Below are 24,637 nucleotides of genomic sequence, written 5' to 3'. Positions count from 1 at the left end.
ATCTAGGCTTGAAGGGGCAAAAGGAAGAAATAGCGTTGCAGGAGCGCTGAGAAAGCTGCAGCCCTGGAGACCCATGGGGCTGCCCAGAGGGAGCTGTGGTAACTGCGGGGAGGAGACCAGGGCCAGAGCAGAATGTGTAGGAATAAACACACTGACCTCACTTTTGGTGTGTTGGCCAAACACAGCTGGAAACCCGAGTCCAAGGCAGTTGAGTACTGTACACGTTCTCTATTGTTGCATCACAAATTACCCCAAAACACAACGGCTTGGGACTTCCCTGGTGGCGCAGTGGTTGAGAGTCTGCCTGCCGATGCAGGGGACACGGGTTCGTGCCCCAGTCCAGGAGGATCCCACATGCCACGGAGTGGCTGGGCCCGTGAGCCATGGCCACTGAGCCTGCGTGTCCGGAGCCTGTGCTCCGCAACGGGAGAGGCCACAACAGTGAGAGGCCCGCATACTGCAAAACAAAACAAAAAAACAAAAACAAAACAAAACAAAAAACAGCGGCTTGAAACAATAAACATTTATTATCTCTTACAGTTTCTGTGGGTCAGGAATTCGGAAGCAGCTTATCTTGACATTTCCAGCCCCAGGTCTCGCATAAGATAGCAGTCAAGATGTCAGTGTTTTTGAAGGGGTGGAAGACTCATTTCCAAGGTGGCTCACTTAACATGGTTGGCAAGCTGTTGCTGGTTTTTGGTAGGAGGCCTAAAATCCTGCCCCCAGGTGGGCCTCCACAGGGCTACGTGAGTGTCCATACAACATGGTACACGGCTTCCCCCCAGAGTGAGTGATCCAAGAACCCAGGTGGAAGCTATAGGGTCTTTTATGAACCAGCCTTGGAAATCACACACTGTCACTTTGGCTGCATTCTACTAGTCATATAGATCCATCTAGGGGATGAGACCACACAAGCTGTGAATAGCAGAAGGCAAGAATGATTGGAGGCCATCTTGGAGATACCATCAGGCCCAGAGCAAACCAAAGAGGGTGGAGAATTAATTGAAAAGAGTGGGCAAAAGGTGGAAATCAGGGAGTAACCGGTAGCCTTCCTGACCATCCTACTTAAAATATTGTATGCCACTCTGTTCTCCTTTATTTTTCTTCTCAAGACTTAATGCTGCTTGACATAACAAGTATCTATTTGTTAACTATTTTATTTTTGATTCCCCTACCATCATATAAACTCCTTCAGATAAGAGCCTTCAACTATTTTGTTTTCCGCTAGCACCTAATAAGCTTCCAATAAATAATTGTGTAGCTGAATGTATAAATTATACCCAATTTTAGATAAAAAGTAAATGCTTTTAAATGACCAATCCAGTGATATCCCCACTTTTTTAAACTGAAAGTTTATTTTTCCCCCAAAAGAATACTACTACTCAGTGAATTAGAATTTGCCTCTGGGAGTTTTACAAGCAACACAGTTGTCTCTTGGTCTTTTCTTCCACTTCATATGGTGGTGGTGGTATTTTTCCCTTCATTTTAAGGTCAAGTTCTCATTTTTATCCTCTTAAAATAAAGTAAGTTACATTGCCTCTTGTTTATTTGGCTCTCAGTTGAGTTCTGTTTTCAGAGGTCTTATTTATTTTTTATAAATTGATTTATTTAATTTATTTATTTTTGGCTGTGTTGGGTCCTTGTCGCTGTGCGCGGGCTTTCTCCAGTTGTGGTGAGCGGGGGCTACTCTTTGCTGCAGTGCGCAGGCTTCTCACTATGGTGGCCTCTCTTGTTGCGGAGCACAGGCTCTAGGCATGCGGGCTTCAGTAGTTGTGGCACATGGGCTCAGTAGTTGTGGCTCGCGGGTTGTAGAGCACAGGCTCAGTAGTTCTGGTGCACGGGCTTCGTTGCTCCGCGGCATGTGGGATCTTCCCCGACCAGGGCTCAAACCTGCATTGGCAGGCGGATTCTTAACCACTGCACCACCAGGGAAGTCCCCAGAGGTCTTATTTAAAACAATGGCTTTCATGAGAAAAATGAACCCTTCCCTTTTAATCTTCCCCCTTATTTCCCCTCTTCTATTTTTTCCTAAAACCTGCCAAGGGCAACTGGGGGGACTTCTGTGGCACCTGTGAGGCTAAAGAGATTGCTGACCTCTGGTTACTGAGGGTCAGAAGAGAACAGATTGCAAGCAGAGAACATTGCTCGTGGAGCCCACGTTCACGATGTCCTCCCTATTGACTGACCGTGAGAAGAAGAAGGCTGCCCCAGGAGCATCTGTACCCGAATCTAGAGTGGGCGGAGGATGCCTTTTCTCCTCCAGCAGCCCTAGAGGGTGCATCATTAACACCTTTCCAGATACAAAGTGGGAGAAACTGATCCCTTATGTTATGAAGCAGCTTCCCTCGGAGTGGAAGAGACAAGCTGGTTGTCAGAGTAGTGAGATGACATGACTTGATGCCCCGTGTGCATACCTATCATTCCACACAACATCTGCACAGAAGCAGTCATTGTAACTGCTTTTTGTAATGTGGTACACCTAGTTTCACCATCCGTACTGGAGCCAGCGGCTTTTATCTTTTGTTAATACTAACCTAATCCTGGCCATCAGCTCAGTTGGTTAGAGTGTGGTGCTACTTCATAACCTTCATCATTTACATGTATCATAAATGTGAATAATGAGTAATTCTTGTAACGTTCACTCCTTCATTTAACAAAGATTTAGTGAGTGCTTACTACGTATCAGGCACCATCAAGACCCTGGCTAATCAAGTTGAGCACACAGTTATCTTCCTAGAAATTTAGGGGTAGAAAGGTGTTTTTCTTTTCCCATCTGATGATTGTTGTAAGTGGCGGGTCTTTGAAGAATTTCCCTGGACTATTATTACAGAATAAAATGGGAGTCTGTCTCACCAACGATTAAGCAAATCCAGTCATTCTGAACACTTTAGTTTCTTCCTTGAAATCTTATTTTTCTCTAGTGGTGTCCTCTCAGTTATGGGCAAGTACAACTTTTTTCCCTCTTGACTGCATTATTTGAGGTTATTGTTGCCACCTTCTTCAGGTATAAAACCATTGATGTATGTAATCCTTAAGTAAGGATTCAGGTCATGTAGTTTCCCATGCTTATATCGGAGCACCAAGTGTGTTTAAATGGATTTTGTTTTTAAGTCATATTTATGCTGTCAGTTTTCAGCTAGTATAACTCGACTTTCTAGATGCAAAAATTTGGTGGTGGGGAGTTAGGGGGAATGTCTGTTAATATTTAATAACAAACAAATGGCTTGGCTGTGGTCTGGGTGAATTTCAGTATTTTGAGCTGGGAAAGAATCAGTGACAATCACTGGTCTTGAGCAAGTAACCCATTCTTTTCATTTGAAAACAAAGCCATTAATGACAATGTATAACTAATGACAGACTTGCTTCCTAACGTGATACTGTAGGATGTAATTTTTTAAAATTATAAATAAATCTACAGATGTTTGGTTTATAATCTTCCTCCTAAAATTAATCTCTGTACCTCACTTGAAATGCTTTTGCCTTCATTCATACATGCAACAAATATTTATTGCACACCTACTATGTGCTGTCCACTGCACACTGTACCAGAGATACAGCATTGAGTAGGACATGACCTATGTGTTCTAGAATTCCACAGGTGGTAGAGGATGGAGAAAGGGAAACACACAAGGACAATACAGTGTGATAAGAGCTATAATCAGGATAAGCAATAGGTGATTTGTGGAGGAGCAGGGGTAACAACTAACCCAGCCATTTCCTTTGAGAAAACTGTACAAGTGAAAGTAGCAATTTGCTAAGAAATCTTATTTATTGACGACGTTTGCCAAATCAGTCATTTGAGATTTTCACATTTACTATACACCGGCGAATCTTCTCTGCTGAAATTACCCTGTGTAATCATACAAGTAATACTTAAAGAATGTTGAGTAACTTCTTACAAAAGTAACTTGAATCATTTTTGTAACATTTCATGGGAAGTTATAGCAAATATTTCACATAACTGAAAATGCACTTTCCAAGTTTACAGATTGTGAGGAGAGCCATCAACTGACAAACCTTCACAGGAGCTTTCTACATATACTGGGCTTTCATTACCATCTAAGTAAATAACAGATTTTGCCTCTCGGTTTAATATTCTTACTTGGTTGTCATTTCAAGATATTTCCTGTTTCAGCATCAATAGCACATTTTCCTTCTCTTCTCATTTTCTGAATTTCCTAATTTCCTTCTCATTTCCTAAAACATTTTGGGTCATATTTTAAGCAGCCTTGGTGGTTTGTTTGCTCCTTCTCTTAAATTCTGTAAAATGTATGCTCTTGTATCTTCAAAGTGGTCAGCAGTACTCGTAACTTTCTTCCACGGGACCTCATGGTTCAGATTCCCCTAAAGTTAACAAACATGTACTGAGCACACACAGCATACAGAGACCAGAGATACAGCCCTGCCCTCAGACAGCGCTCAGTCTAGTTAGACTCCAGCGGACTTGGGAGTAGAGACAGATTCACCACCCAACACTCAACATCACAATTCCCTCCCCAGCGCCTATGGTTCTGTTTCTGAAATTCTATCACAGGAAAATCCAAAGCGAGAAACTTAAGACTTATGAGAAAACTAGAGCTGGGGAGATCAAGGTCATAAGCAAACGTACGAATATTCTTTACAGTAGGGAAATCACCAAAGACACGATGACAGAAGGTCCCCAAACATCTTTTATTGCCCAGCCTTTTACCACCTTATTTACCATCAAAATAGATCACCCTTTCTGGGAATGTATTTGTCAGAGGAAATCAAATCTTGCCTTTCTGCCTTGCCTGCCAATTACTGGAGTTATTATCGTATAGCTTTTCTTTCAAGACACTTCAAAATGATTTACTCCTGTGATGTTAATCTCACTGATTCGTATCCTTTAATTCTGACGTTCTTTTCAAAGGATTGCTTTTCCCAGACTTTGCTTGTGTACAGTGTTCTCTAACCTCTGCCAAACTTCATTGCTGACTCCCTCTTCTTGATCTTGTTGCTTGTTTCCTGTTGTCCCTGCTTTTCTGTATGCATCTTCTGAGACTTTTAGAGGGGACAAGTTGTATTTTGCAGAATTACTCTTTGTTTTTATGGTAAGAATGCACTTGGTTTAAACTCTTTCATTACCCTAGTGGACAGTCCAGCCCTACCTTCCACTGGTGGAGGGTTTGAAACATTTTCTGGGAAGACCAGAACTTCAGATATGAAGCAGGCAGTGTCCACTCAGGGAGTGTCTGGCCTTTGTTCCTACTTAAGCTGGCCAAACCCTCCCTGTGCACAGCTGTTTGGATCCACAGCCAGGCCTCTATGGCTCTTTCTTGCCTGTCTCCAGCTCTGATTCAACTGCCTTCCCCAGCTCCTGTGTGCATCCTTTCTGTGTCCCTCCATACCCGGTGTCTCTTCACCAAGACCTCCCGCTTCATGATTAGCCCTCCTCCAGCACCCCTCGGCTTCCATCTACCCTTTGTCTCTGAGCCCACACCCTCCCTCCTTCCCTTCCCATCAACTCTTGTATTTGTTAGGAAAGCAAATTTCTTGAACTCATTGATCATTGGCAACCTCCCCAGGGCTTTATGTATGTAGTACAAACATATATACACTTGGGTTAACAACCCAAATGAGTTCAGTCGTGGTGACATTTCAGGCAATGTGAGGGAAGAATCTGGGGAACTTCACACTATCCAGTTAGCCCCCTAGTTAGCCCCGCCCAGGCAAAGGGAAAGGAGAACTCATGCTTCTCTGGAGGAAGAGGTGGCCATGGCTTGGCAAACCCCTTGTCCTATTAACTTTTGTGCTGAGCTATGCAGCAGAGACTGACATTTCCCATTTGTGAGAGTCAGCGGCACTCTCTCTCTCTCTCTCTCTCTCTCTCAAGAAGGATTAGTTCTACCCACCCTGACCCCTGACTCTCTTTAAACCAAATATGATTCAGTCTCCTTGGCTCTCTAACAGCTGGGGGTAGGCTCAGATGTCTCGGGGGAGGGAATGATCGTGCTGACACAGAGATCAGATCATGACTATGCCTCTTTTTCAAAAGAAGTCTTTAAAGAGACATTCCTTTTAGCTGATCCAAGAAATGCCTGGAATTCTGGATTTTCTGTGATAAGATAACAGCTCAATGATTCATTTATTTATTCCTTTTTAAAAATTTATTAAATTTATTTTATTTTTGGCTGTGTTGGGTCTTTGTTACTGCACGGGCTTTCTCTATTTGCAATGAGTGGGGGCTGCTCTTCGTTGCGGTGCGCGGGCTTTTCATTGAGGTGGCTTCTCTTGTTGCAGAGCACGGGCTCTAGGCACATGGGCTTCAGTAGTTGTGGCTTCAGTAGTCATGGCATGCGGGCTCTAGAGTGCAGGCTCAGTAGTTGTGGCACACGGGCTCAGTAGTTGTGGCTTGCAGGCTCTAGAGCGCAGGCTCGGTAGTTGTGGCGCACAGGCTTAGTTGCTCCACGGCATGTGGGATCTTCCCGGACCAGGGCTCGAACCCATGTCCCCTGCATCGGCAGGTGGATTCTTAACCACTGTGCCACCAGGAAAGCCTCCATTTATTTATTCTTGATGACTATTTGGCACAACAGTTAAGCAAGCCATTAAATGTATCATTCATGCATATGAGTGGACAGGATTTATTAATATACGAATTCACCTTCTTATTCTCATTTCACCATTCTGTCTCCAGCGCAGCCCACACATGCCCTCAAGGAGCCGCAGTGCTGGTTAGTTGCTGGCTCCTTCCGGAGACAATAGAATAAGGAAGGGGAGAGAGAGACCCATACTCCATACTGAGATGTGGGCGGAAAAGCAGGGAGGGCTTAGCCAGAGAAGGCAAGTCAATCAAAACAGTAAAGAAATAGCTGAGCAAGGCAAGGGGGGAGGACAGAGGGAGGAACAGTATTTAACAAGATTAGAGGAAGAGTCTGGGGATTTGGCATGAGAGGTTCTGGGACAGCTGTGAGGTGGCAAAAACCCGAGAATTGTGGGGTGGCAAAAACCCGAGGGGATGTGAAAAGGGTTTCTGCTTATTAATTAGTTTCTGGCTTATGGATTAGTCTCTGGCTTATAAATTAGTGTACTTTAAGTCTCCTTGCATCTGGAAATGCAAGTAAATAGCTTTCTTTCCTTTTTTTGTTTTTTCCTGTTTCTTTTAAAAATTTATTTTCGAAATAACTTTTTGTTGCCAGACTGTGCTTCTTTATAAGCAATTCAGTGCAGAAATGAAACCAGGAGTTGCCCCAGGATTGTTTAGGGTTACCTAGAGAACAAATATTCAGAATTTGGTATGTATGTACCATGACTTTCTGCAGACGATTTGGAAAAAAAAAAAAAAAATAGAGGGATCATTGTTCCTTACCCCATGACCAACTTCTCATATCAGAAACTTCCTTTTTTTCCCTTCCCCAGGCACCCAAAGGAAAACAACAGCAGTTTTGGAATTTCTGCCAATGATGCTTTTTCATTACACAAACTTCTGTTAAGTGCCTGCTATGTGACAAGTAAAGATGAATGGAACCTGGCCCTGGCCTTAAGGGCTGATACTGATGAGTGAGGTGGACATATTAACAACTTGTTAAAACACTGCAGTTAGTGCCTCTATGGAGACAGAGGCAAGGCACTGTGCACTCATGGGGCAAGGAAGACCTGCCTCTGTTTGCATGGTCAGGGGAGGCTTTTGAGAGAAGCTGAGTCTGAAGGGATAAGTGGGGGTCACCAGCAGAAAAATGGAGGAAAGAATAAGGGCGTTTCTGGCAAAAGGAAGAACATATGCCAAGATGCAGAGGAGAAAAGAGCATGGCCCCAGGAGACACCATGAAGGTGGGTGTAGAACGGGTGGATGTAGGGTTGCAACAGGTTAGCTAAGAAGTTTAGGATGTAGGTGGGTGGTGTTACAGAAGGCCTTGTATGCCATGCAAAGGAATTAAGACTTGTATCCTGCAAGCAATGAGGAAGGGAGATTCTGAAAAATTATAGCAGGGCAGTGATTTGCTCACCTCTTCATTTTAGAGATGAACTTCTAGTGGGCATGGCTTAGAAGAGAGACTGAGGTAGGAGGACAAAGTAGAAAGTATTGCAGTCATCTAGGGAAAACCAAAGTATTGTTGGAATAAGACCATGGCCACGGTAATAGACAGGAAGAGTTTGGTGGAAGAGATAATTTCATGGCGGGTATGAAGGATGAGGAACATTTTTTTTTTTTGCGGCACGTGGGCCTCTCACTGCTGTGGCCTCTCCCGTTGCGGAGCACAGGCTCCGGATGTGCAGGCCCAGCGGCCATGGCTCACGGGCCCAGCCGCTCCACGGCATGTGGGATCTTCCCAGACTAGGGCACGAACCCGTGTCCCCTGCATCGGCAGGCGGACTCTCAACCACTGTGCCACCAGGGAAGCCCCATGGACGAGGAACTTTAAATCAGACATGGGGTAACAAAGACAGATGATTCTGATATTCTTATATTCCTGCTCTAGGCAACTGGTTTGCTGTATTCCTCACTCAATAAAATTGAGAAAACAGGAGAACAAGCTTTGGATAAGTCAATATGTATAATTTGGGGACTGTTGATATCAAAGAACTCCAAGGAACATCCAGCTAGGATGCTCAATAACGCAGGAGAGATAACAGACCAAAATCCTGGCCTCCCTATTACCATCGACCTCCTCTGCCAGGGAGATGTAAGAAGTACAGGTATCAGTGCCTACAAACAGGGCCACTGATGACTGTTGGAGCATTTTACAGGCTTCTATTTTATGTATAGGCTCATGTTTAGTTACTGATGGCATGAACGGTTCATGGTGAGATGTAATTATATCTCCTAAGAAATGGATACTTTAAAATCTAACTTTTAGCTTTGAAGAGAGGTTGGTTGACATTTCCCAGCAATGGGCAGGTTAACCTACTGAGAGTTTTTTTTTTTGCGGTACATGGGCCTCTCACTGTTGTGGCCTCTCCCGTTGCGGAGCACAGGCTGCGGACGCACAGGCTCAGAGGCCATGGCTCACGGGCTCAGCCGCTCCGCGGCACGTGGGATCTTCCCGCACTGGGGCACGAACCCATGTCCCCTGCATCGGCAGGCGGACTCTCAATCACTGCGCCGCCAGGGAAGCCCCTACTGAGAGTTTTATAAGGGCCAGATATGGAAGAACAGATCAGAAGGCAGCAGACCAAATTCCTAGAGATTTTAGTGTCTGAAAGAGATTTCCCTGTGTAGACATAAAGATAAGTACCAGCCCCTCTCTGATGGTTGAGGGAGAGAGAAGGGAGGGAGAGAGGATTTAAACAACAGAAAGGACCTGTTTGAATCCAGAGTTCATGCCAGAATCTGCCACTAGTTTAAAATTAACCAAAGATTTGTTTCCAAAATCTTTCCAACCATTCATAATTGCGCTTCTCATTTTTCTTAGACTTGATTTCATATATATTTAAATGTTCATTTAAAAGCTTCCAGTAACCTTTGGCACCGAGATTCCTGATTTGGAGGAATGTCTGATCTTTGGAGAATGTCTGATCTTCATTCGGTTGTAGGAGGTTGTGGGAACGTTATCCAATCCTCTTTCATGACTACAGTTCTATTTACTGGTGGTTCAAAAGTAGCTTCTCATTTTAAATCTTGAATCAATCCACTTTGTAATTTTTTGATGTTAGTGAGTTAACATCAGGGTCCTTTTTTTAAAATTTATTTTATTTATTTATTTTTGTCTGTGTTGGGTCTTTGCTGCGCGCGGGCTTTCTCTAGTTGTGGCGAGCGGGGGCTACTCTTGGTTACGGTGCACAGGCTTCTCATTGCGGTGGCTTCTCTTGCTGCGGAGCACGGGCTCTAGGTGCACAGGCTTCAGTAGTTGTGGCATGCGGGCTCAGTAGTTGTAGCTCACGGGCTCTAGAGCGCAGACTCAGTAGTTGTGGCGCACGGGCTTAGTTACTCCGCAGCATGTGGGATCTTCCTGGGCCAGGGCTCGAACCCGTGTCCCCTGCATTGGCAGGAGGATTCTTAACCACTGCGCCACCAGGGAAGCCCCCAGGGTCCTTTTTGATAAAAGATTTCTAGGAAGAAATAAGCAAGCTCTGTTTATGGAACATCAAATCGAAACAAAGAGTATACTGGGGACTGTCTCAGAACATTCCATAGAAATTAAATTCTGTACCTTCCAGGCTAATGTGATGTAGTCCTCAAGGTGGGTTAGGAAGGCTCACCTGGTGACTTCCCTGACGATAGAGTTATCCTGCATCTGCCTTAGATTTCCAACATTTCTTGTTAGTTTACTTGCTGGAGGGGTAAGGCAAGCCTGGATTAAAAAATAGAGCTGGGAATTAACTGTTGCCCAGGAAGATCAGCTTTCCAGGCACTGATTCTTGAGGAGAGGTTTCTTAATGGTGTTGCCTGGTCACAAGAAGGATTCCCCCAGCCCCACCCTCAGCCTGGGTTTAATCTGTAGCTGCCCCAAAGCACCTTGTGTTCATAGTGGGGAAGAATGACTCACAGGCTGAATAAGTTCAGAGTCCCGAGAGCATTGAGGTTTAGTGGTGAATATCCTACTGTGGGGAATCGGGAAACCAAGTACTGGTCCTGCTTTGGCTGCTGACTGCGAGAGTCACTCACCGTCTCTGAGCGTCGATGTCCTCTAAAAATAATAGGAGCTAATATGTATCGAACGAATCCTGTGTTTCAGGAATGATTATTATCATTTTGTGCGCCATTTCATTTCATCCTCAGAGTTCTGCTATGGGGTATGACTATAATCGCCTCCATTTTGCAGATGAGGAAATCGAGGCATGTAGAAGTTAATTTGCCCAAGTTCATAAATCCGTAATGACCGCTGGGATGCAAATACTGGTGGGCAGATTGGCCTTCAGTCTCTACCCTTATTCCTAACACTGCACTACCTCCTAAAGTGAAGGGAAAGGACAAGAAGATGACGAGGGTTCTTTTAGCCCTGCGAGTGTGGGGTGGAGGGGGAGAGGGCTCTGTTTCTGGGGTGAGAAGATCCAGCGTTCAGCTCTACCTTGCTACTCCCCACCACTGAGAATCTTTCAGGGAATATGGCTTCACTGTTAGGCCACGGGTAGCATTGCAGGACTTGGTTTAGCTCCTATGCCCCACAAGAATACTTATCAGGGCCATTCTTTTCTGAGCACGTGGGTTAAGCGAGATCTCAGTGGTAGTGGAACCTTGGAGAAATGAAGCATCGGGAATGTTGGCCACAGAGAAAAATGCTGCAGCAGGAAGCTGCAAGCTCTCAGCTCGCTGCCTTGATAGGGGCCACGGTAAATCAGGAGGTGCCGTGGAGGCTGGGGCTGGACCTCAGGGGCAGAGCCTAGCCAGGGGCTGGGGACCCCCCAAAACAACAGCAGACCAAGTTCAGGCTGAGAAGGCAGACTCTGTGGGGAAGGGGGCCGAGAGAATGAGGGAGTAAAGGGAAGGAAGGAACAGACGGCCCCCAAAGGGTCTTGGAACAAAGGGGAAAAGGGGATTGTAGTCACATTGGTGTCGGTAGCCCAAGAGAAGAGGAAAGGGCTCCCGTGAGCCCTGAAATGGAAGGAGAGGGAAAGAAGTAAGCAGCTCACAGCAAGCAAGAGGAGGAAGTGGGAGATGCGCTGCTTCCTGTAGAAAGACCGATGACTGAAGACAAAGCTGGGTGGGGACTAGTCCCTGGGCTGCAGGAGCCGCTGCTACACATACACACAGCGGCTGCCGCGCCGTGGGCAGCTCCTACTACTGCGGGGCTGGGCTGGGCTGGGCTGGGCGGGCTGCGCCGGAGCTCGCCTGCACACAGCGGCTCGGAGGGAGGAGGAAAGCCACTCGTCTCGGACCAGCCTCGGGAGCCAAGGTAAAGGAAACACTTTTCGTGTTGCTCCTCGCTAAGAGAAAAATGACCCTCGCCTGCGGTTGTAAGGGCAGATTTCGAGGGGGAAGAAAGACACATTGTTCCGGGGATGGGGGGAAATGGTCAGGATGGGTTGTGTTAGCAGGGATTTTTGAGAAGGACCAAATTCGTGACACCTTGATTTGAAAAAAAATAATCCTCATTAGTGCTTAGCTTCGGTGACTCATCAGGAAAACACGCTAAATGTTAAGAAGCTGTTTGCAGTTCTCTTGGAAGGAAAGCAGAGCCCAGTGGAAATCAATTGGGGCTCTGAAGCTGTGGGCTGATCATCTGAACGTTGCAGTCTTGTTTGAGGAGTGTAAAATGTTAATTGCATTATCTTTCTTACACATTGCACTGGGGTAGCTTCTATCTTGCAGCATAAGGACTGTGATTTGGCTTTTTGTTTGTTTGTTTGGGGGGTTAAATCCTTTTGTACTCAGAATTTGCCAACAAAGGCTGGAATTGCGTATGTGAGGGGCAGTATTTACCATTAAAAAAAAAAAAGGTGTCTTCCTCCCTCTGCTCTGTGCAGCTGCTTTCAGGATAACCTCAGAAACAGCTATCATTTACCAGTGGGTCTTATCCTAAAGTTGCATTCTTTCTCAAAAGAGTGTGGCGGGTTTAACTTGTCTAGACTCGGATACCAGTGTATATATGGATTTTATGTTTATATAGATTTTATTCACCTATAGGTCAAGGTGCATATTAGCCTCAGTGATGGACAACATGTAAAAGTGTTGCCAGGTTGTTTCCTTACCTGCCTATGCTGTGGATGGACGAAATAGTGAAATCAGAACTTGATTTTTATTCTTTGATTTTCTTGAGCAATGGGCCCTCTTATTAGAGTCTATGGCCATGGCTTGTTCATATTTGTGAATGATACATACAAGTGCAGTAAATAGGTCTAACGGATTAGAAATGAGATTGTGAGATTTCTTTGGCAGGATATGTAGGAGGGTTTAATATCCTAGTATAGCCTGATTTAAAAATTAAGCTGTGTCTCCAGCAGAAAATGTGGTTAAGCAATAAGTGATCGTTGATAAAAGGTTTTGTCTTGCATTTTTACAATGAAAGGAGATAATTTTCAAAAGAAAGAACTGATTATAGTGGAGTAAAAATAATAAAAAGGTCATATTTAGACACTCATTCTTAAAGTGTAGGTTTTAAACACTAAATATGCCATGGAAAGTGTATATGCTTCCTCATTTATCATTATTCTCAATTGTGAAGAGCTCTAGTTTTGTTTTTTTTTTTTAATGTCACCTTATGAAATTGATTTGTCTTCTCAAAATGTGTGGGGTAGCAGTGCATTTTCAGAGATAAGAATCTTTAGGTACTAAAGAAAAAAAAGTCAAATTTTCTGAGCCTACTTATGAAACTAAACCTGTGTGATGACTAAGAGGCGAAATAGTGCTGGTATTGAAACCATGGAGCCCCTCTGACAAATCCATTGAATTTAATCAAACCTGTGGGCAAAACAAGTCACGCCACATATTCCATGGTTCCAGTTCCCGTATGTCTGGGAGACATACGGGAACTGGAACCATATGTAAAGATCATCTTCCCAGAGAGGAGATCTCGGGTGCATCTTGGATCCCGAATGCCCCTAACTGGATCTCTGTGATCAAGCTGCCTGTCATTAAATGAAATGGAAAGTTGGGAGTCCGGGCTGTATGAATGAGGATGGGGCTCACGCTCTGGTACTTACTCAGCTACGGGCTGGATTCACGAGATAATGCCAACACCCTGCTTTGTGTGAGGATGTGTAGACAATCTGCTTTACTCCTCACTGTGTGTTTCACAAAAGAGTCAGAAAATGAAACCTTGACTCATAGGCACAGGGGAGTCCAGAGGCCCCCTGCTCCCTTTCAGAAAACATCAAACAAGAGATGCCTATTTTCTGCACAGCCCCAAACGTTCCCTTAATTATGAAATTCCAGCTTGAAGCACAACATGAATGAGTAACGGCAGATCCGTAACTACGATGGCAGGAGGTTTAAGAAAAAGAGGAAAAAGTTCCTGTCCTGTAAAATGGGACTATTTCCTCTTCTTCTGGCCAAATGGAATATTAAAAGACATACTACTTTTGTCCACAGTGTTCGGAGGCTTTTGAGGGAGTCAACCAACACTGAAATTTTAATTGTGTGTGTGCGTGTTTTTCTGCCATATGGCCAACGGCAGAGTGGAAACACGACTCCTGGTTGGTCCTGGGCCTCATGGTGGGCTCGTAGTGAATGCATTTGGTCGGCTGACTTTTTTAGCCTACTTCAGAAGGCAGGCTCAACTTTTAAGTATAAAAGCTCTATAGTCAAAGCACAAAGGCTCTTCAGAGACAACTGTGGGTAGCAGAAAACAGCATGGTGGAGTGAAAAGAATGCAGGCTTCAAGAGTCAGGCAGATCTGCCTTTGAATCCTACCACTGGTTCTCACTCCTTCAGCTGGTACGTTGTTATGAACCTTGCTTTCTTCACTGTAAAAAAGGGTTAATAGTACATAATCAGGGTATTTTTTGTTATTGTTTATTTGTTGTGTTTTATTTGGTTTTTGCTTTTGCGTGTGATTTGTGAGTGCCTGCCTGGTACCTAGTAGGTACTCAGATGTCATTTTTTCTTCTGCGTCGGGAAAAGTTAGCGTATTCTTGATCTTTGCCACTATCTCAAAGATTCAGGAGACATTTTTTTGTTAACTGTAGTGAAATATATATAACATAAAAGTTCCCATTTTAACTATTTGTAAGTGTGCCATTCTGTGGCATTAAGTATACTGACACTGCTGTGCAACTGTCACTACCATCCATCTCCAGAGCTTTTTCATCTTCTCAAACTGAAAATCTGTTCCCATTAAACAGTAACGCCCCATTCCCTCCTCCCCCCAGCCCCTGGCACCACCATTCTACCTTCTGTCTATGACGACTCTAGGTACCTCATGTGAGTGGAATCATACAGTATTTGTCCTTTTGTGACTGGCTTGTTTCACTTACCAAAATGTCTTCAAGGTTCATCCATGTTACGGCATATGTTGGAATTTCCTTCCTTTTTTAGGCTGAATACTATTCCATTGTATGTATATACTATAGTTTTTTATCCATTAATCTGTTGATGGACACTTGGGTTGCTTCCATGTTTTAGCTATTGTGACTAGATCATGGGTGTACAAATATCCCTGCTTTCACTTCTTTTGGGGTACCCAGAAGTGTAATTGCTGTATTATATGGTAACTGTGTTTAATTTTTTGAAGAATGGCCATACTGTTTTCCATAGCCACTACACACCATTTTCTATTCCCACAGCAGTACACGAGGGTCCCAATTTCTCCAAATCCTCACCAACATTTGTTATTTCCTGGGGTTTTTTGTTTGTTTGTTTTTGACAGTAACTATCCCAGTGGGTGTGAATTGGTATCTCTTTGTGGTTTCAATTTGCATTTCCCTGAGGATTAGTGACGTTGAATATCTTTTCACGTGCCTGTTGGCGATTTGTATGTCTCCTTTAGAGAAATGTCTATTCAAGTCCTTTACCCATTTTTTAATTGGGTTGTTTTCGAGGAGACGTTTTGAAATGGCGGCATCTCTTAACATAGTTTGTCAGAAAGATCATGATTATAATATTTGTATTCAGTCTCTTGCATACACCAGTATTATCCCTGCCCAAGTGAAATACATCTCTCAAAAGTAACTTTTAAACGCAAGAGGAGAAAGAAAATCTGCGTAGATCCTGATAATTAGTGATATCAAGAACCTGATAGTGAAATTCAAACCCTAATTGTAGACCAGTGATCCTGCTGGTCAGGTGCAGGCCAGGCCCCCCCAGGAGGGGGCCATCACTTCAGTGTCTTTCTAGTCTCTACTCATTAGCTGCAGGAGAAAAAGTGCCCAATAGGTAGCAAGTTCAGAAAAAGGGAGGAGAAACTACATGCTAAATTGTTCTCAAACTCTTTATAATGGAGAGGATTAACCTTGGAAAGGGGCTATAGTAGTTAAACAACAATAGATTCTGAGAGAAGTTTCTACTAATGCAATGTGATTCTAGTCTAAATTTCACTTTTGAAAATAAGAATCCTGTGTTTCACTTTCCACCACAGATTTCACTCTCCATTCCAAAACCAGTGAGGCAGGGTATGGATGGGGCTGAGGCGATCTGGGCAGAAAGATTAGGGAAGACTCTTGAACAGCAGTGATACCTGAGGTTTATGGTGTGGGTGCAGATGTTGACCTTGAATGGTTTGAAGAGCTCCTGAAAAACTGTATGTTAATTTTTTGTAATGCACTCTGTGTGTGTACTAGGAAGTTGGATAATGACCTCCAACTTTTTAAAATTTGCAAATCTGTTGGTTCTGTGGTTACTGGGAAGACCCATGACTGGCTTTACTAGACCCAGGTGGGAGAGGGGAACAGAGCTGGGTTAAGACTTTGTCCCAGCCTATGACATCATAGAATTGTAGAGCTAAAAATGACCTGGGAACAAACCTAGCCTGTATCAACCCCTCCATGACGGATCACAAAATAGGACCAGAATTTGTTACCTTTCTAGAGCTGCACAGTTGATTAATACCTCACCTCCCAATTTAATTTCCATTTTACTTCCATCCACAGTAGGGCAAATGGATAGAGAAAGTCATTATACTTTGTCACTTTAAAAATTGTTTGGAAGACCATATTCTTTTGTTTAAAAAGAAGAGGGTAATGTTTAAAGTTAATATGCTATGTTTCTGTGTTCAAATTTGTTCAAATGTAAAGATGCCAATGTGGAATTGAGATTCAGATTTTCAGGTAAGAGCGTTAGAGATATATGTGGTTCCTTAAAACTCTTACGTTAAAGAAAATCAGTTATAGTTAATGGGAGTCAATGTTCAGACAATGTTCAGAATCTCTAGAGGACTTCCTTAAACATTAGAAAAGAGGGAGCTCAATTCTCAAACTCTAGAGATAACATGTTTCTTAGAAGTGAAGGTATAAGACAGGGTCAGCTCTTTTATCTCTTGTTATACAGTCAAGCTCTTAATGGAAAGACTTAGTAAAGCCAGTCACCTGACCCTTCCTCCCTATTTCTTTGGCCTTCCCTTGTCCCCCTGCCAGTCTGGTTGTCAGGGTCAGACCTTCCCATTATCCTCTGCCCCAGGCATCTGGCAATAGAGCTGAAGGAGAGGGTCTGGAAACTGGAGTGATGGGCTCTACTCCAGATTCCTTGCAACATGAGCAGGGCCATTGCTGTTCTTAGGAAATCCTTTTTTTTTTTAATTTCACTTTTTACTATCCCCTCTGCATTTTCAATGAAAACCATTAAACCCAAGCCCCCACTCCCTTTATTCATTACAGGTGACCTCACCTCCTGTTATTTGGAGAAGGCATATATTATGGAATTCCTCAACCTCATTCTTTACCACCTCACAATTTCTCATGTCTTCATTCATTTTCTTCTCCTCCCTTCCTAGGTCAAATTAGCACAGCTTTTCTTTCAAGCCTGGACTTGGACTCTTCTTTCCTTTTACTTTCTAGGGGACTATGTTCTGACAATAATTCTATCTCCTTACACATTTGGCTTCTTCTTTTTATTGGCCCTTGCCTCTTTGCCTGCAAACATGCTTAGTTTACACATATAAATTTAAACAAACCAGTTGCCAACAAAGCTTCCCCTTGACTTTGGTAACCTCTACTAACTTTGTTTTCTTCCTACCTGTAGCGAAGGAAAAATAGTTTTCCCTCCACCTTTCTCAGTGCTGAGAAGCCTGTAACAAAAGACAGATTGATAAGAGAAAAACAAATGGACATTTATTAACTTGTATACCTCATGTGTACATGGGAGATACCAGGGAAAAATGAGGAGCTCTCAGAAGTGGTTTAGAACTCAGGCTTAAATACCATCTTGAGCTAAAGACAAAATTAAGGAGGAGTGGAGGAGGGCAGTTATGGGGAGGCGGCCAGGAAAAGTGTGGTAAATAAGAGTAAGATTTGATATACATATTTAAGTTGGTTCCACTCCTTCTTTTCCTGGAACAGAGAGGGAGGCACCCTTACACGAGATTTCCTTTATAATGTAAATTTCCCTTACAAAAATGTAACCTCTAGTATGTTTTCATAATCTCTCCAGTGTCTCCTGTTTCCACGATAATCTGCCTGAAATAATTCTTATGCCAAACAGGCATATTTTGGAGTGGCATATTCTGCCACCCTTCATGCCTCTCTGAAGGCTCCCAACATCTCCATTAACTCCAAGTTCTGCTCCCCAAATATGAGTGTTCTCAAGATTTGATTCTTCTGCCACTAAATTTCTCCCTCTTCCTTTATCAAACCCTTTTCTATGATTTCTGACATTGTCACCAGGGTGGGGGGCAGTTCCAAATCTGATTCTCCATCCTGATCTCTCACCTACTCTAAACGTGCACATCGAGCACCCTGCAAACTTGCCAGAACATCCAACCCACTGAAACTGAGACTCCAAATCAGTGCTTGCCATTGCCTTTCCCCACTCAAAACCAGCTCCTCACCTGATTCCACGACTATTAATGACACCCCATTCTCAGTCCCTCAATTAGGAAAACCCAATTTCATTGTTTTCCTCACCAAAACAACCAAGTTGGAGTCAGTTGCTCAGACCTTTGCATTGTCACCGGAAACATATCTTGACACCATCTAATCTTTCCCATGTTGACAGCCAGTGTCTTGTTCTAGCCCTCCTGACCTCCACCTGGGCTGATTTGTTGTTTGTGTTCTTCCCTCTCCCTGGAAGAACTTTCCTGCTTCTCCTTCCACACTTCACCCCTGTAGTCTTGCTTCTCTGCGTAGCCAAATTCCATTCATCCTGTGAGGCTCAGTTCAAATGCTGTCTCTTCCATGAAGTCTTCCTTGGTTTCTTCCTTTCCCAATAAAAAGCAATTTTTACTTCCCCTGAAGTCTTTTGTTCTTTCATCACAGCAATTAGTGCATTCTTGTGTGTATAATGAAAATCTGCTTTTTTTTTTTTTTCTTTTGCAAACTCTTTGAGGACAGCAGCCACACCCAGTTTCATCTTTGTCTTCCTTACAGCACACAAATACAGCTTGGGTTTTTGTTTGTTTTCAATTTCAGTTTTATTGAAGTGTAATTGGCAAATAAAATTATAAGATATTTAAAGTGTTCATCATGGTGATTGGATATACATATATACTGTGAAAGGATTCCTCCCATCTAGTTAATTAACACATACATCACCTCACATATATTTGTGGGATTTTTGTTTTTGTTTTGTTTGTTTGTTTTTGGTGAGAACATTTGGGTTCACAAATGCAGTTTGTTTATCATTCGTTTAATGAACTTTCTTGAGTCACTTATTTTTTTATGCAGAGTGGACTAGATATTCTAGGAGCTTATAAACTACTGGGAAAACAGACAAATACTGACAGAACTACAATACAGTCAGTCTGTCCACAAGTCTTAACGGAATGTCTGCAATGTGCCATGTGTCCTTCGAGGGGCCAGGGACACTTGGATGAACAAAACAGGCCAGTTCTTTGTTTTCTTGGAAATTACCTTCTATTGAGAGAGACCTGGTAAACACATAAACAAATGGTTTACAGATCTAGCTGCACATTAGAAATCACTGAGGGGTACTTTGAAAAAACACCTATGACCCAGCCTCAACCTAGACTAATCAGATCAGAATTAGCCAGGATCGGACCCCATTGACAGAAACAAATTACAATACAAGAAAATATCAGGTAGTGATAAGTGCTGAGGTGGATTAAAATAGAAACAGATTGAATGATAGAGATTGTGTGTATGATGGTGTGGCCATGGGAATTTTACCTTTGTTGGGTAATCCCTGAAGGCCTCTCTGAGATGACATTCACAACTCATGTGCCTTCCCTATTAGTAGTGAGGCAGACAGAGCTGCTGTGATTGGCTAGTTCAAGTGTCCTGTGAGGCCATGGCGCAGGCCCGCCTCTCTGAAAAACTGGTCTGGTCACCAGACTCCAGAAAAAGGTCTAGCTCTATTAGCAAGGAAGAAGGGGTGAATGGGTATCGGGTGTTCAACAGAATCTGCCACTATTATTGTTTCCATCCTATACATGAAGATATCAAGGCCCAAAAGGTTAAACTTATCAAAATCATACAACTTTGAGTTGAACAGTGTTTCCATGCATTCTCCTTTCAGAAAAACAAACATACACAAATACACACAAATGAAAAGCTTGCTTTAGTTGATGGTGATGATCTAGGTAGACTAGAGAAAGAGTCCTGGAAGAAAATACAAAATGGCTCCTGTGAGATGAAGCAAAGAATCACCTTCTAAACAAATGATTCCAGAAGAAATTACATCAGGTCCTAGTAAGTGATAAGAATGGCATTTAATTTAGACAACTAGCCCTGCATTTCTGCATTGTAAAATACACATATATATAATTAAATTGAGCCTTCCTGACTCGTCATTTAAATCAATTTGATCTAAATAAAATCCACCCTGGGCCAAGAAATAAACAAGAGAGGCCAAGGGTTCTGTTTATGATGTCTATCAGACTTAAAGGAAAACACTGTTTTGTCTAGAGAGGTATGCATTTTGTGGATTACAGCACATGTAAGAGAAGCAAGAATGCTCTCTGAAAATTCTGATTATGAGTTATTTTGAAAATAGTTTTCCACTTTCCAACTGCAGAGGCAACATGCAGTTCTATTATTGTTGCATTGTCTTCATGGTTCCTATTTTTCATTCTGATATTTCATTTCAGAGGCTAGGTTTGTGAGGCAGCAGGAGTGAAAAAGGGAAATTGCAGTGAAGCTGCCGTCATTACAGTGTTTTTACTGCTTGCCTCTAGGTGTATTTCTGTGCATTCTCTTCGTAACAGATTAAGTGTTAATGGTAGGAATACCTTCTCTGTAATAAATGATCGAATGCTTCCTACTCGTATATTTGCATCTTTAAACAGGAAAGTAAAAGTTCATTTCTAAGCTTTGCCAACAGAGCTGTGTTTAAGAAGGGTATTTATCTGATCTGCACAGAACCATATGAGAAAAATTGTGAAAAAATTTACACAGAAAAAAAAATTAACAGTCCTTTTAGTCTAGTCTTTCTTTGGAGAATTGAATGGATCCTTTGCCATTATTTTTTAAACTTCATGAATGATGGCTGTGTTTAGAGAACATTACTGTGTATAGGCATTAAAGTAATTTCGTTAACAGTTTTATTATTTTTTTTCCATTGGGGGAAAAGAAAACTTGATATCAAACAGTCCCCACATTTTTTTTAAAATTAAACTAATAAAAAATTTAAGTTAAAAAAAATGAAAATTTCTAAGCAAAAAAAAAATGATTTTTTATTATGTTTTAAAATAATCTGAAAATACTACAGTATACAAAAATAATATTCTAAGGTTTAATACACAGGAGAGCATAGTAGTTAAAGAACATTGGTTTGGAATCAGAATGTCCTGGACAAGTTGCTTAAACTATCTGTGCCTCTGTTTCCTTATCTATAGATTGGGATATAATGACAATACCTACTTCACAAAATAGGGGAAAATTATATAATGTATGTAAAATGTTTATTTTACATGTCATAGTGCCTGACATATAGTAACTAACTATTCAGAATTGTAGCTATTATTAGTATAATTATTATTGTTACCACAAAGATGGAGTAGAGGATCTTCAGTTCTAGCCATGGGGTTCTCAGCCAGTTTTAGCAGAAATGATTATGGCCCAACATGAACCACAGGTGCTCAGAACTTGAAGTAAGAAATCACCTGAGGAAGCCTGCTTCCTCGGCATAGTCAGACGTCAGTGTTGTGACTTAGTTAAGTGACAGTCTCAGGCTTGCACTATTTGTTCACCAATGCATGTGATTAGGCAAAAATATTTCTGGTTTTCCTTCCCAACTCATGATAGGCTTACAGGTCTCCATCTGCTTTAGTTAGGTGTAGCCCTGTGTCTTGCATTGACCAGTGAAGTGAAAGCAGAAGTGATGTTCACCTCTAGGAGGAAGCTTATAATGACCAGAATGTGAGCACATTCCTTGGCAATTGACAGTGGTGGAAACACAGGGACAGTGGCTGAGCTCTTAAGCCTGGGTCTTAGAATAAAGACAACACAGAGATGGTCTCTCCACTGACCTGCAATGGACACATAGTGAGAGTGAAAAATGAGTTTTTCTGTCTTAAAAGATTTGGGGGTTGTTTCCACAGTATAACCTTAGCCTATCCTGACTGATAGGCTCTGGTTATCCCTTCAAGCTCTAGAGAAAAAAATATTATTGGTAACAATACATAAAATATGTAGCAATTTAGAGATAGTTGTTTTTTAAAAATTTTTTAAATTTAATTTATTTTTTTATACAGCAGATTCTTATTAGTCATCAATTTTATACACATCAGTGTATACATGTCAGTCCCAATCACCCAATTCATCACACCACCACCCCCACTCCCCTGCCGCTTTCCCCACTTGGTGTCCATACGTTTGTTCTCTACATCTGTGTCTCAATTTCCGCCCTGCAAACTGGTTCATCTGTACCATTTTTCTAGGTTCCACATATATGCGTTAATATACAATATTTGTTTTTCTCTTTCTAACTTCACTCTGTATGACAGTCTCTAGATCCATCCACGTCTCAACAAATGACCCAATATCGTTCCTTTTTATGGCTGAGTAATGTTCCATTGTATATATGTACCACATCTTCTTTATCCATTCGTCTGTCAATGGGCATTTAGGTTGCTTCCATGACCTAGCTATTGTAAATAGTGCTGCAATGAACATTGGGGTGTATGTGTCTTTTTGAATTATGGTTTTCTCTGGGTATATGCCCAGTAGTGGGATTGCTGGATCATATGGTAATTCTATTTTTAATTTTTTAAGGAACCTCCATACTGTTCTCCACAGTGGCTGTATCAATTTAGATTCCCACCAACAGTGCAAGAGGGTTCTCTTTTCTCCACACCCTCTCCAGCATTTGTTGTTTGTAGATTTTCTGATGATGCCCATTCTAACTGGTGTGAGGTGATACCTCATAGTAGTTTTGATGTGCATGTCTCTAATAACTAGTGATGTTGAGCAGCTTTTCATTTGCTTCTTGGCCATCTGTAAGTCTTCTTTGGAGAAATGTCTATTTAGGTCTTCTGCCCATTTTTGGATTGGGTTGTTTGTTCTTTTTTAATGTTGAGCTGCATGAGCTGTTTATATATTTTGGAGATTCATCCTTTGTCCATTGATTCGTTGGCAAATATTTTCTCCCATTCTGAGGGTTGTCTTTTCATCTTGTTTATGGTTTCCTTTGCTGTGTAAAAGCTTTGAAGTTTCATTAGGTCCCATTTGTTTATTTTTGTTTTTATTTCCATTACTCTAGGAGGTCTAGAGCAGGTCTCTAATCCATTTTGAGTTTATTTTTGTGTATGGTGTTAGGGAGTGTTCTAATTTCATTCCTTTACATGTAGCTGTCCAGTTTTCCCAGCACCACTTATTGAAGAGACTGTCTTTTCTCCATTGTATATCCTTGCCACCTTTGTCATAGATTAGTTGACCATAGGTGCATGGGTTTATCTCTGGGCTTTCTACCTTGTTCCATTGATCTATGTTTCTGTTTTTGTGCCAGTACCATATTGTCTTGATTACTGTAGCTTTGTAGTATAGTCTGAAGTCAGGGAGTCTGATTCTTCCAGCTCCATTTTTTTCCCTCAAGACTGCTTTGGCTATTCGGGGTCTTTTGTGTCTCCATACAAATTTTAAGGTTTTTTGTTCTAGTTCCGTAAAAAATGCCATTGGTAATTTGGTAGTGATTGCATTGACTCTGTAGATTGCTTTGGGTAGTATAGTCATTTTCACAATATTGATTCTTCCAATCCAAGAATGTGGTATATCTCTCCATCTGTTGGTATCATCTTTAATTTCTTTCATCAGTGTCTTAAAGTTTTCTGCATACAGGTCTTTTGTCTCCCTAGGTAGGTTTATTCCTAGGTGTTTTGTTCTTTTTGTTGCAGTGGTAAATGGGAGTGTTTCCTTAATTTCTCTTTCAGATTTTTCATCATTAGTGTATAGGAATGTAAGAGATTTCTGTGCATTAATTTTGTATCCTGCAACTTTACCAAATTCATTGATTAGCTCTAGTAGTTTTCTGGTGACATCTTTAGGATTCTCTATGTATAGTATCATGTCATCTGCAAACAGTGACAGCTTTACTTCTTCTTTTCCAATTTGTATTCCTTTTATTTCTTTTTCTTCTCTGATTGCTGGTGCTAGGACTTCCAAAACTATGTTGAATAATAGTGGTGAGAGTGGGCAACCTGGTCTTGTTCCTGATCTTAGAGGAAATGCTTTCAGTTTTCACCATTGAGGACGATGTTGGCTGTGGGTTTGTCATATATGGCCTTTATTATGTTGAGGTAGGTTCCCTCTATGCCCACATTCTGGAGAGTTTTTATCGTAAATGGTTGTTGAATTTTGTCAAAAGCTTTTTCTGCATCTATTGAGATGATCATATGATTTTTATTCTTCAATTTGTTAATATGGTGTATCATATTGATTTGTGTATATTGAAGAATCCTTGCATCTCTGGGATAAATCCCACTTGATCATGGTGTATGATCCTTTTAATGTGTTTTTGGATTCTGTTTGCTAGTATTTTGTTGAGGATTTTTGCCTCTATATTCATCAGTGATATTGGTCTGTAATTTTCTTTTCTTGTAGTATATTTGGTTTTGTTATCAGGGTGATGGCGGCCTCATAGAATGAGTTTGGGAGTGTTCCTTCATCTGCAATATTTTGGAAGCGTTTGAGAAGGATGGGTGTTAGCTCTTTTCTAAATGTTTGATAGAATTCACCTGTGAAGCCATCTGGTCCT

General features: G+C 42.0%; 1 protein-coding gene across 2 annotated transcripts in view; it reads left to right on the top strand.

Annotated features, from left to right (window-relative positions):
• The first annotated feature begins 11,644 nt into the window (after nucleotides 1-11,644).
• Nucleotides 11,645-24,637, top strand: part of GNG2 (G protein subunit gamma 2) — a 139,583-nt gene continuing 126,590 nt past the window's right edge. Inside the window, exon 1 of one of the 2 annotated variants that reach the window (XM_019923879.3) lies at nucleotides 11,645-11,795. The gene's annotated coding sequence lies outside the window, so the exon portion shown is untranslated. The remainder of the gene's footprint in view (nucleotides 11,796-24,637) is intronic. The other variant, XM_073800468.1, reaches the window with a different exon arrangement.

This window comes from Tursiops truncatus, chromosome 2 (genome assembly GCF_011762595.2).
Source record: "Tursiops truncatus isolate mTurTru1 chromosome 2, mTurTru1.mat.Y, whole genome shotgun sequence".
Taxonomy (NCBI): domain Eukaryota; kingdom Metazoa; phylum Chordata; class Mammalia; order Artiodactyla; family Delphinidae; genus Tursiops; species Tursiops truncatus.
This window is presented reverse-complemented; position numbering and strand designations above follow the sequence as displayed.